Source organism: Pinus tabuliformis, chromosome J, assembly GCF_031772625.1.
Source record: "Pinus tabuliformis cultivar Carrire ecotype Pingquan chromosome J, CPIR1, whole genome shotgun sequence".
Taxonomy (NCBI): Eukaryota; Viridiplantae; Streptophyta; class Pinopsida; order Pinales; family Pinaceae; genus Pinus; species Pinus tabuliformis.
In genome coordinates, this window is record NC_142295.1 from 55,666,574 (window position 1) to 55,679,431 (window position 12,858).

The following is a 12,858-nucleotide window of genomic DNA, read 5'->3' on the forward strand; positions in this document are numbered from 1 at the left end:
GAGAGACAAATTGAGCTCGAATTTTTCCTAGTGTGATCCCATATACTATACTGACGGGGCCACTCTCTACAATTCCATTCTACCTAGGGAAAGCAGATTTTTTTTTTGAGCCGAGAGGCTCATTCTACAACCCAGTATGAGGGGATGTGTAAGCTTTTCCATCCATCCGTGCCGATTTAAAATAAAAATAAAAATAAAAAATTATGCTCTAAATAGAAAAATAATCTAGCCTATAATTAACAAAAATGAATATGTTCTAAAGTAATTAGAATTTTAAGAAAGTGTAAATCAGATGTTTAAATCTTATACTTTTCAAAAGTATTTCAACAAGAGATTTAAATAAACTATTTGAGGATCTATGTTAACTAATTTATGTCGATATCAACTTCATATATATCTATATATAGAAAAAATTTATGTTTTTATGGCTAAGTTTTTTATTTGGTCCTATATATAATCTATTTAACATTCAAAAATACAATTTAAACAATGAGAAATAACACATTGTATTTTGCACTCTAAAATGGTTGGCACTTGAAATTTGATCCCTCTCGGCACATGTTAGACCCGTACTTAAAATAGATCTATGATGGTTCTTTTTTTAGGGGGGCTAGGATGTTGGGAGGAATAATTGCAATCTCAAGTGTCAACTTCATCAGTAGGCGAGGAGTTTTACAGGGGATCTAGTAGTATTCCAGAAAATATAATCCAGTTAAATTATTGGAACTACTAGATTCCCAATTCCAGTAATTTAACTCGATTATATTTTTCGGAATATTTTGGAATTCCTCCAATAAGGAGAATGAGAGTGTAACACATCCATATAACAGTAAAAAAAATATTATTACCAATTTACCTTAGAAATAATATTTTTGATGATTTTTTACATTACTATGGACTAGGAGTTAGCATTAAAAAACTAAATAAAATTCATTAATAATGTTATGCAATGCACTGACAGATAAAACCTTAGTTTATTATGTGCGGGTTCATTTGCATGCGTAAACAATTAACATTATGGTCACAATTGTTTATATTTATTTAATTTTGTACTAAGGTGTTTATTGTCTATCGGCTCCCATCCTTGAAATCTCGCCAACTGTATATGACATTTAATAGACCTAGTTGTCCTAGCCAGGTGGCAATCTGATCTGCTCCAAGATATTCATCGACTGCACTTTCCTTGGGATCTACCTACCTCATCGACAACTCCTATCGACTTGATGGATCATTTGGAACTCGAGGGTTTTGAACATCAATTCTTGGTGGTTTTTCTCCTATTCATCATTATGATATTTCAGAACTTTGCTTCTCCTCGACTCTGCTCCAGTCTAGTGGCTTGGGTCCTAGTTCCTCTAGTTGTCTCGCCTGATGTAGTGATTGGTTTATTCATTAGCTCCGTTCCACAGTATCTAACTGAATTTTAGAATTGTTTGTCACCCACCGTAGACTCTTCAAGGCTAAAATTCATTTTGTTGTGCCAAGGTTTTACTCGAGTTGCTACTCAATGGTAAGATTCAACCGTTTTGTGCCTTACGCTTTCCTGTTATATTTCTACAGTTCTTTATGAGGTTGACAACTAATCACTGGTTATTTGCTTGTTCCTGCAGGAGTTCCTCAGGTGCCAAAGCTTTCAGGGGGTTCCAAGGAAGAAACCCTCTTACCAGCTTCGTTCTTCCAGAAAAGAAACCGCCATGCATTGGGTATTTAACTCCTACTTCTCTTGTCCTTTGCAATGCTCTGTGGCCAAAGGGCTGGGATTTTATTAGAATTTTGGAATTAATTTCATGAAGGTTTTTCCTTGGCTTATGGAAGCTTCAATTCTTTTGTTTATTTTTCCTTTTAACTATGTAAATTTAAGTGGTTTGGCCACATATTGTAACTTTGGGAATTTTCCTTAGACCATCGTTTCGTGCTAGAAGTGTTATTGGAAACTATAAAAATTGTATGGTTCTAGCTACTGTTAATATCTCTTTTTTCCTCTGTTAAAAAATTCTTCGTAATAGTTCCATTTTATATATGTATCACAGGATTTCCATAAGGGTTTATTTTATTGTAATGAGTCATACATATTTAATTGTCAAGCTCTTTCTTAGCATAAAAATGTCTTTGTTTAAAATATGGCAGAGGACTAGATATTCCTAGGTTATAGCGCATTATAGCCATCTATGATGAGTTTGACAACAACTCAGAATTCTCAATTTCGCTTTTGCTTTATTATGTTTGTACAAGGTTGTATACTGATGTTTGAACTTGTTTAAAGTATTAAGTCACATGGAACCCTTTATGGGTGTTGGATAAATCCATAAAATCCGTGCTCATCTTATTAGTAATTCTTTTTCGTCTAACTTATAACTAGATTAAGTAGAATGCTAGGGTTTTTAAGTTCTGATAATTTCTATGTAAATGCAAATAGCAATAGAGGACTCTGTTATTTTATTGCTTGCATTTATACAGTCAAAGTTCTATACTCTGAGAGGTTTCCTTCTGTTTGAAATGGGGCTTTACTTCCTTACGGCAAAATGGTTTGCTAGAGTCTTTTAAAACTGAAATTCTTATAGAATGAATGTCGTTTATAATTTCCTTACAAATGAATTTTTTTACTTTATGATACAAGGCTCTGTTGCCTTTAACTGTATTCACTACAGAACTTTTCCGTTACTATTTTTCCATTCCTGGGTTTACATTTGATGTTTTGCCACTTCTCTAAATAATTGCTGCAATTTTCATTAAAATACTGAAGGTGGTTCCTTGTTCTTGTTCATGTAATCTTTTAATTTAAGAAACTTTTTAAAATAATCCCTATTCTTCAAAAGGGAGATATCCTACTAATATCTTTCTAGAATAACACAGAGTAAGTAATCAAATTATGCAATAACTAAGAAAAGTAAAGTTTTCTTTATCTACATAATTCTAAACTTTACCCAGAATTTATCACTTATATGTATATGTTGCTTTCCAAAATATTTTAACTTAACTGAATATGCTGCTTTCCAAAATATTTTAACTTATCTAAATATGTTGCTTCCAAATTTGGTCTACCCAGACTTGCACTTTGTTTTCCTCCCTACCGTGAGATTCACTATGCTAGAGAATATCCCCTCGTGCTATCCTTGATCCCAAGGAAATTCTTTCTCTCCTTAGAGAATGTGTGTATATCTAGCTATCTGGTCTTAACCAGACATATCTCTCACAAAACTTTCTGACCTCTCAACACAATCTTTCTTTTCTGTTCACCTCACCTAATCTCAGATACCCAATCCTCTTGATCTGTTTCTTTAAAATACCCTCCAAGATCTATTTTTGTTTTCTTGGAACATGTAATTGTCTCTTTTAACTAATTAATCAAAAGAAACAATATTTACTAATAATTGCAAAATTCCTTTCCATAACTTTATTTAAGAACAATTTATAATTTTCAAGAAAAGTAATAGTTTGTTTGGCTGCAGTAAAAAAAAAATTACATTAACGGGGAATATTACATCTCCCCCCCCCTAAAATGTAACATCGTCCTGATGTTCTTCTTCCGCAAATAAACTTGGAAAGTTTTCTTTCAGAACCTTCTCATCTTCCCAGGTGGCCCCTTCCGGCCCATAGTGCTGCCACTGCACTTTAACCTAGGAGATAACTCATTTCTGCAGTGTTACTTCTCTCTGATCTAGTATAGCTAGAGGTTTGACCAAGAACTCACCTTTGGGTCCGTCCTGAACATAGCAACAAAATGCATTAAGTATTTAACCAATTTATATAATACATTCTTCAAGAGAAACTATATATATATATATATATATATATATATATATATATATATATATATATATATATTACCTGAATGTCTTGCCATTTGATCACATGATTAGCGTCATAAACATATTTATGAAGTAGAGAAACATGAAAGACATTGTGTACACGAATGTGACTAGGTAAGGCAAGTTGGTAAGCCAATGGTCCAATTCAAGCCAAGAATTGAAAGGGCCCGCAAAATTGGGGTGCTAATTTAGCACACCCAGTCCATTGCAAGGTGCTTTTATTGGCTCACACTCGGATGTAGACATGATCCCATACCTAGAATTTCCAGAAGCTCCTCTTCTGATCAACAAAGTTCTTTTGCCAGTCTTGAGCAGCCTTTAAATTGATTCTCACATTTTTCACCATTTCCTCCATCTCTTCTAACATATATGGTCCTAGCAATAGCTTATCCTCCAATCCACTCCAACTCAAGGGTGTCCTACACTTGCGCCCGTATAATACCTCAAAGGGATTCATTCATAAGGATGCATGGTACCCGTTATTGTAGGAAAACTCCACCAGGTGTAGATATTCTTCCTATTTAGTGGGCTGCTGCATTACATAAACACGCAATGTGTCTTCAATAACTTGATTCACTCGTTCAGTCTGCCCATCTGTTTGCGGATGATTAGTTGTACTGAAGTGTAGTTGTGTGCCTAATCCCTCAAAGAGGGCTTTCCATAAGGCTGATGTAAATTTTACATCGCGATCGGAAATGATCATCTTGGGGATTCTGTGCAGTTTAAAAATGTTCTACATAAAAATATTAGCAATTTGGGTTGCTCTATAAGTTGATTGGATAGGTATAAAATGAGCAGACTTACTCAATTTGTCCACCACCACCATGATGGAGTCATTTTTCTTTCTTGATTTAGGCAACCCAGTAATGAAGTCAATAGATATTGTTTCCCATTTCCATTTTGGGATGGGCAGAGGGTGAAGTAATGATGCTGCAAGTTAGTGCTCAGCTTTCACTTGTTGACCCTCCAAGCATTAGGCTAAGTACTCTACCACCTCCTTCTTCATACCAAGACAGAAAAATTCCTTTCGTAGGGAAAAAATCATTTTCTGGTATTCAGGATGGCTTGCATAAGACATCTTATGGTATTCATCTAAAATTAAATTCTTAAGAAGTCACTAGTTAGGCACATATATCCTCTTCCTATAAATCAACAAATTTTCTGCATTTATTTCATAACCCAATTGTTGTTCATTGTTGTTACGAATTTTTGCTAGCTACCATAAATGTTTATATGTTGAATCATGCATGGTTGATTCTTGAATCTACCCAAAAAAGGTAGTTCATGATTCACTAAAATAAGTTTCATATAAACATATTACCTTCTAACTTAAATCATCTGCAAGTCGATTTTCTTTTCCTTTTAAATGTTTGATTTCGAAATCGAATTCACTCAGGAAATTTGCCCAACGCGCTTTCTTGGCATTTAAAGTTGGTTGTTTGAAATAATTAATCAAACTATGGTGGTTAGTCATTAGCAAAAATTTCTTACCCAATAGGTAATGTCAGCACGTTTTTAAAGCATGTATGACCGCTACCAGCTCCAAATCATATGTTGAATACTTTTGTTCATATTCTTTAAGTTTTCTAGATTCATAGGCCACCACTCTACCTTCTCTCATTAATACGCCACCCACGCCTTCCTTACTAGCATCCGTACACAAAGCAGTGCTCAGAATAGGTGATGTGGTAAGAAGGTGTTTCAGTTGATCAAAGCTCCTTTGACAGTCGGGGGTCCATCTGAAAGCCTTTCCTTTCTTTTGTAAAGAGGTAATATGATATGCCACTCTAGAGAAACCCTCCACAAATCTACGATAGTAACTAGCTAAGCCATTAAAGAATCTTATATCGGCTACATCCTTTAGTACCAGCCGTTCCATAATGGTTCTTATCTTTTTTGGGTCTACCGCAGTTCCATCCTTAGTAATGACATGCCCCAAGTATTGGATTTTCTCCTTAAAGAAATCACATTTACTGCACTTGGCATACAGTTGGTGTTCTCTTAGGACTTGCAGAACAATACGAAGATGCTCCTTATGTTCCTCCATGTTACGAGAGTAGATTAGTATGTCATCAATGAATATTAATGCAAATTTATCTAAGAACTGATGGAATATGTTGTTCACGAGACACATGAAGGTTTTTGGGGCATTAGTTAGCCCAAATGGTAAAACCACGAACTCATAATGTCCATAACGCATCCTGAATGTAGTTTTTGCAATATCTTCCTCCTTTATCTTGATCTGATGATACCTAGAATGGAGATTTATCTTTGGAAGATGGTTTCACCTTTCACTTGGTGAAATAACATGTCTATACGGGTAAGGGGGTATTTTTTTTAATGGTCAGCTTGTTTAGTTGGTAGTAATCCACGCACATCTGCAGGGTTCTGTCCTTCTTTTTAACAAATAATACCAGAGCTCCCCAAGGGGACACACTGGGGCAAATATACTTCTTATGAAGCAAATCCTGGAGTTTCATTTTTAATTCTGTTAGTTCTAGTATGCTCATTCCGTAAGGTGCTTGAAAAACTGGGGCAACTCTTGGAATTAGCTCAATTGTAAAGTCTATGTCTCTTTTTGGGGTAGGCCTGGTATTTCTTCAAGAAATACATCTGGAAAATTTTGTATCATAGGTATATTCTCTAGGGGATACAGATTTATCCTTTGAGTCAGCATACCCTACTTGTATGGAATAAACTTGACAACCTTTTTTGATGCATTTGGCTAATTGGGACGCTGTTATAGGCCTTAATTGTAGAGGTTTCTGCACACCTTGAATTTCCTGTCTCTCCCTTACCTCATATCGGAAGCTAACATCTTTTGTCTTACAATTTATGAGGAACCAGTGTTTCTCCAACTAGTCCATGCCTATAATAATGTCATATGACCCCAGGGGTAACACATTCAAATCAGCTACAATAGATTGACTAGCTATTTTTAAAGGAAAATTTCTTAGTTTAGACAAACTCTTCTTTTTCCTCATGTGGCTAGTTGTACTAACCATGGATTTTTAAATTTAATAGCTTGTAATTTACATCGTTCCACTATCCTGGGACTAATGTAAATTAAAGTGCCCTTGGGATCTATTAAAATATAACAGGTCTGGTAAAAAATACTACCTTCAAATTCAACCATGGTCGGTTGAAATTCTGCCTGATGATATTTGAGAGCTGCGTTAATTTTAGGGATGCTCCTTGCCACTTCTCCCACCATAGATTCCTCTTGAATTTGTGAGATATGATCTTCTCCTTTGCGATGGGGATAGTTTCTGACATAATGTGGGCCTCCGCATCCCCAACACTATACAAGTGGTCTGTTAATAAATTCTGCTTCATTTCTGCCAGCTTGTTCATTTGTCCTGGTTTTAGCTGGTGCTTTAAATATGGGTTTATTCACATTTCAGCTAGTTTGACCTTTATACAATCCTTTGTTGTTAGTGCCCTTATTCCCCTTGTGGCTGGGAATAAATTTATTTCCCTTTTTATCAGCCCAATTTTTGCTCGTATCACCCTTTGGTTTATTTTGCTAATAGCATATCCGTGCTTTTCGAATGACTTCGTCCATAGTTTTTGGGTTGTCGAATTCCAGCCTTTCCTTCATGAACAATAGGAGGCTGCTGATAAACCATTGTACTTTTACCTTTTCTTCATGAATATAAGGAACGTACTGCAATAATGATGTAAATTTTGTTATAAACTCATCCATGGTCATTTGGCCCAAATGAAGATCATGGAATTATTTTTCTTTCTCATCATAAAACCTTTCGGTTATATATTTTTCCTTAAAAAAATTATGGAATTTCTCCCAAGTTATGTTTTTCTCATTGACCCCACGGACTGTTTTTACTTCTTCCCACCACAATGTGGCTTTCCCTTGAAGCTAGAAAATGGTCAAACGGGCCTTCAAATTGTAATCATACTCGTATAGTTGGAAATACATATTCATATTAATTAATCATGCTTCCGCCACCTCTTCTTGCTCACCATCGAAGAGAGGAGGCTTGATTTTCTGAAACTCCCCTTGGAGTTCAGTTTTCTTCTTTTTCTGAGTCTTGTGATCGAACACATTACCTGATTCTTCTTCTTGGTTTCCTTCACCTCCTTCCGTTTCCACATTTTAGTTCGGAACTCTTGTTCCCCAGTTGTATGGTCGTGCTTTGGGCTCAGAACTAGTGGTCGGTTACTCTATCTATCCGATAGGCTTTTGAGAATCTTTTCTTGTTCTTGCATGATCAATCTTTCATTGTCTATCCGTAGTTGGCCCATTTCACCTTTCATTTCTTGCACAATCACCCAGATGTCTATATTGGGATTTTGTGGCTCATCCCCTGGCCGCACCTAGACCTCAGGATTGCCCTCCTGAAATGGTGTTGGTCCTGTTCCCAATACAGAACTGTGTGGTGGATTCCCAGTTCGCCTCAAGAAGACTTTTGTTGCCTCCTACGTGCACATCATCGAGTTTGTTATTCCTTATTCTAGAGGTCTCAGTTTTGGAAAATTGAGCGCTTTGATACCATATGTAACACATCCATATAACAATAAAAAAAATATTATTACCCAATTACCATAGTAGTAAATTTTTTGATGATTTTTTACCTTACTATGGACTAAGCATTACCATTACAAAAACTAAATAAAATTCATTAATAATGTTATGCAATGCACTGATAGATAAAACCTTAGTTTATTATGCATGGGTTCATAAACCATGCAGGTTCATTTGCACGCATGAAAAATTAACATTATAATCACAATTGTTTTATATTTATTGAAGTTTGTGCTAAGGCATTTATTATCTATCGACTCTCGTCCTCTAAATCTCGCCAACTGTATATGACATTTAATAGACCTAGCTATCTTAGCCAGGTGGCAGTCTGATCTGCTCCAAGATATTTGTCAACTACAATTTCCTTGGGATATACCTACCTCATCGACGGCTCCTGTCGACTTGATGGATCATTCGGAATTTGAGGGTTTTGAACTTCAATTCTCAGTGGTTTTTCTCCTATTCGTCATTGTGATATTTCATAACTTTTCTTGTCTTCGGCTCTGCTACGGTCTAGTGACTTTGGTCCTAGTTCCTCTGGTTTTCTAGCACGATGTAGGGACTGGTTTATTCATTAGCTTTGTTCCATGGTATCTGGATGCACTTTGGAACTGTCTGTCACCCGTCATAGACTTTTAAGAGACTGAACTTCATTCTGCTGTGCCAGGGTTTTACTCTAGCTGCTACTTAATGGTAAGCTTCAACTGTTTTGTGCCTTACACTTTCCTGTTATATTTCTATAGTTCTTTATGAGGTTGACAACTAATCACTGGTTATTTATTTGTTCCTGCAAGAGTTCCTCGAGTGCCGAAGCTTTCAAGGGGTGCCAAGGCAGAAACCCTCTTACCGACTTCGCTTTTCTAGAAAAAGAAACCTCCATGCATTGGGTATTTAACTCCTACAGCTCTTTTCCTTGGCAAGGCTCTGCGACCAAAGGGCAGCGATTTTATTAGAATTATGGAAATAGTTTCATGAAGCTTTTTCCTCGGCAAGCTTTAATTCTTTTGTTTAGTTTTCTTTTTAACTGTGTAAATTTAAGTGGTTCACATTTTCCTTAGACCGTCGTTTTGTGCTAGCACTGTTATTGGAAACTATGAAGGTTGTATGGTTCTAGCTACTGTTAATATCTCTTTTCTCCTTTGTTAAAACATTGATTGTGATAGTTCCATTTTATATATGTATCACAAGATTTCCGTAAGGGTTGATTTTATTGTAATGAGTCATACATCTGGAATTGTCGAGCTCTTTCTTAGAATATAAATGTCTTTGTTTAAAATGTGCTAGAGGACTGGATATTCCTAGCACATGGCGCATTATAGCCATCTATTATAAGTCTAGCAACAACTCAAATTTTTAGTTTTGCTTTTACTTTATTATGTCTGTACAGGGTTGTATACCGATGTTTGAACTTGTTTAAAGCATTGACTCACATGGAACCCTTTAAGGGTGTCAGATAAATCCATAAAATCCGTGCTTCTCTTATTATTAATTCTTTTTCGTCTAACTTATAACTAGGTTAAGTAGACCGCTAGGGTTTGTATGTTTTGATAATTTCTATGTAAATGTGAATAGGAACAGAGGACTTTGTTATCTATTATTTTATTACTTGCATATATACAGTCAAAGTTCTATACTCTGAGAGGTTTCCTTCTATTTGAAATGGCTCTTTACTTCCTTACGGAAAAATGGTTTGCCAGAGTCTTTTAAAACTGAAATTCTTATAGAACAAATGTCATGTATAATTTCCTTTCAGATGAATTTTGTTAGTTTATGATATAAGGCTTTGTTCCTTGTTCTTGTTCATGTAATATTTTAATTTAAGAAACCTTTTAAAAGAATCCCTATTCTTCAAAAGGGAGATATAACACTCAAATTATGTAATAACTCATAAAAGTAAAGTTTTCTTTATCTACATAATTCTAAACTTTACCAAGAATTTATCACTTATCTGTATATGCTGCTTTCCGATAGATTTTAACTTATCCGAATATGTCGCTTTTAACTTATCTGAATATGTTGCTTCCAAATTTGGTCTACCCAAACCTGCACTTTGTTTTCCTCCCTACACTATGCCAGAGAATCTTCTGATTTCACATTTTAACTTATCTGAATATGTCACTTTTAAATTATCTGAATATGTTGCTTCCAAATTTGGTCAACCAAACCTGCACTTTGTTTTCCTCCCTACACTATGCCAAAGAATCTTCTGATTTTAACTTATCTGAATATGTTGCTTTTAACTTATCTGAATATGTTGCTTCCAAATTTGGTCTACCCAGACCTGCACTTTGTTTTCATCCCTACACTAATCTTCCCCCATGCTATCCCTGATCCCAGTGAAATTATTTCTCTTCGTAGAACATGTGTGTATGTCTATTTGGTCTTAACTAGACATAGCTCTCACAAAACTGTCTGACCTCTCAGCACAATTTTTCTTTTATGTTCACCTCTCTTGATCTCAGATACCCAATCCTCTTGAACTTTTTCTTTAAAATACCCTCCAAGTTTTAGTTTTGTTTTCTTGGAACAGATAACTGTCTCTTTTAACTAATTAATCAAAAGAAACAGCTGCAAAATTCCATTCCATAACTTTATTTAAGAACAATTTATAATTTTCAAGAAAATTAATAGTTTGTTTGGCTGCAGTAAAAACAAATATTTACATTAACAGGGAATATTATAGAGAGTTAATTAATTAAATTGACCTAATTCGTATTCCACTTTTATTTTTATTCACCATATTCCAGAACATTTCTAAAATCTACAATTTTCAATATTCTCATTTACTTGATAATGCTCAAATCCATTTCTGATTCTCCAGAGTTCCATTCTTTATTTATTTATATTTAGAAACTTACAACAACTCACAAACTCATTATTTATTTATCTAGATTTATAAACTTACAATAGCTCACAACATAGATGACTGAAATGCTTAATCAAGAATTTTCATGATACGTTAACATTTTTAAAATGTAACATTGAAAAATGGAATTACTTAACTCTGGGTGAACTTCCTAAAGTCCAAATAATCCTGATGCCATAAACCAATCTTCTGAATGAGATTTTTCAAATTTAAATTTAGTTATGTTTGTTTATTTTGAATATGTTAATAGGTGTGTCATTTTGAACTAAAATTTTGAATACGTTAATAGGTGTGTCATTTTGAACTAAAATTTCTGGAATTTTAATTTATTTATCCACTAATATGAATCAGACAACAACGATCTCTCCAGCAATCTCTTTATGTCATATGGTATGTGATCTCTAGTAGCAGTAGCGTGCCTCAAATCGCATCCTTAGAACAAATGTCCCAGAGCTTTATTTAACCATATAAGATTGCTTCTCGCAGTGTGCAGTCAACCATAATTAACACAGCAAACTCTTTACTGGCCGAGACGCTCGCTCAACAACCGATAAGTGACCTGGAAAACTCTAGGCAGCCTCACCCAACAGGATCAATCACACAACCTTCTCACGGCCTCTGAGAAGGAATCAACATTCTCAAGGCTTCCTTCTACATCAGATTTGCCCTCACAAAAAAGATGGTTGAAATGCCTAATCAATCATTTTTCTAATATGTTAACATTTCTAAAATCTAACATCCAATAATGGAATTATTTAACTTTGGGTGAACTTCTTAAAGTCCAAATAATTATGATGCCATAAACCAATCCAATAATGGAATTATTTAACTTTGGGTGAACTTCTTAAAGTCCAAATAATTATGATGCCATAAACCAATCTTAAGAATGAGATTTTTAAAATTTCAATTTATTTATGTTTATTTATTTTAAATATTAGGGGTTTCTATTTTGAACTAGAATTTTAATTTATTTATTAAGTGATATAGATTTAATACTCATAAAATATTCTAAAATATTTTTCATAATACTTACAATTAAAATTTGAAATTTATCCATTTCAAAATTTAAAATTATAATAACAAATATAAAATAAAAATAATAATAATTTTTAAAAATATCTTTATATTAATAATTATAAAAATACAAAATAAACTTAAATATATATTTTTATAAAAATAAAATTTAAAAAGGCAGAAAAAAGGAGTTTTATTTATGTTTTAAGTTTCGGTCATGTTCATACTGCAACCAATCTTATTTATAGGGAAATCCTAAATTAGTGATATTTATTTATTTATTTATTATTTATTTTTTATTTTTTTTTCTGTATAAAGACTATTCTATTAAGACTAAAAGAGAAAAATATTTACAAAGAGGTTTGAACCTCTGAGGGGGCTGTAGCCTGCCCTCTATCAAAAAGACTGTTGCAAGTAGCACATTGCCTTCTGTTTACAAAAATGAAAATCATAGACCCAAGACTAAACAGAGCTAGATAAGATCGATGCTTCAGAATGAGCTGACCTTTTACAAAAATGCTGTCCTTTGTCACTATTACAAAAAAGATGGAAAACCAAAATTGTGTCCTGGAGATTGTAAAATTTCATGCTGATAATAAAAGAAGCCATGCACATTGAGAATT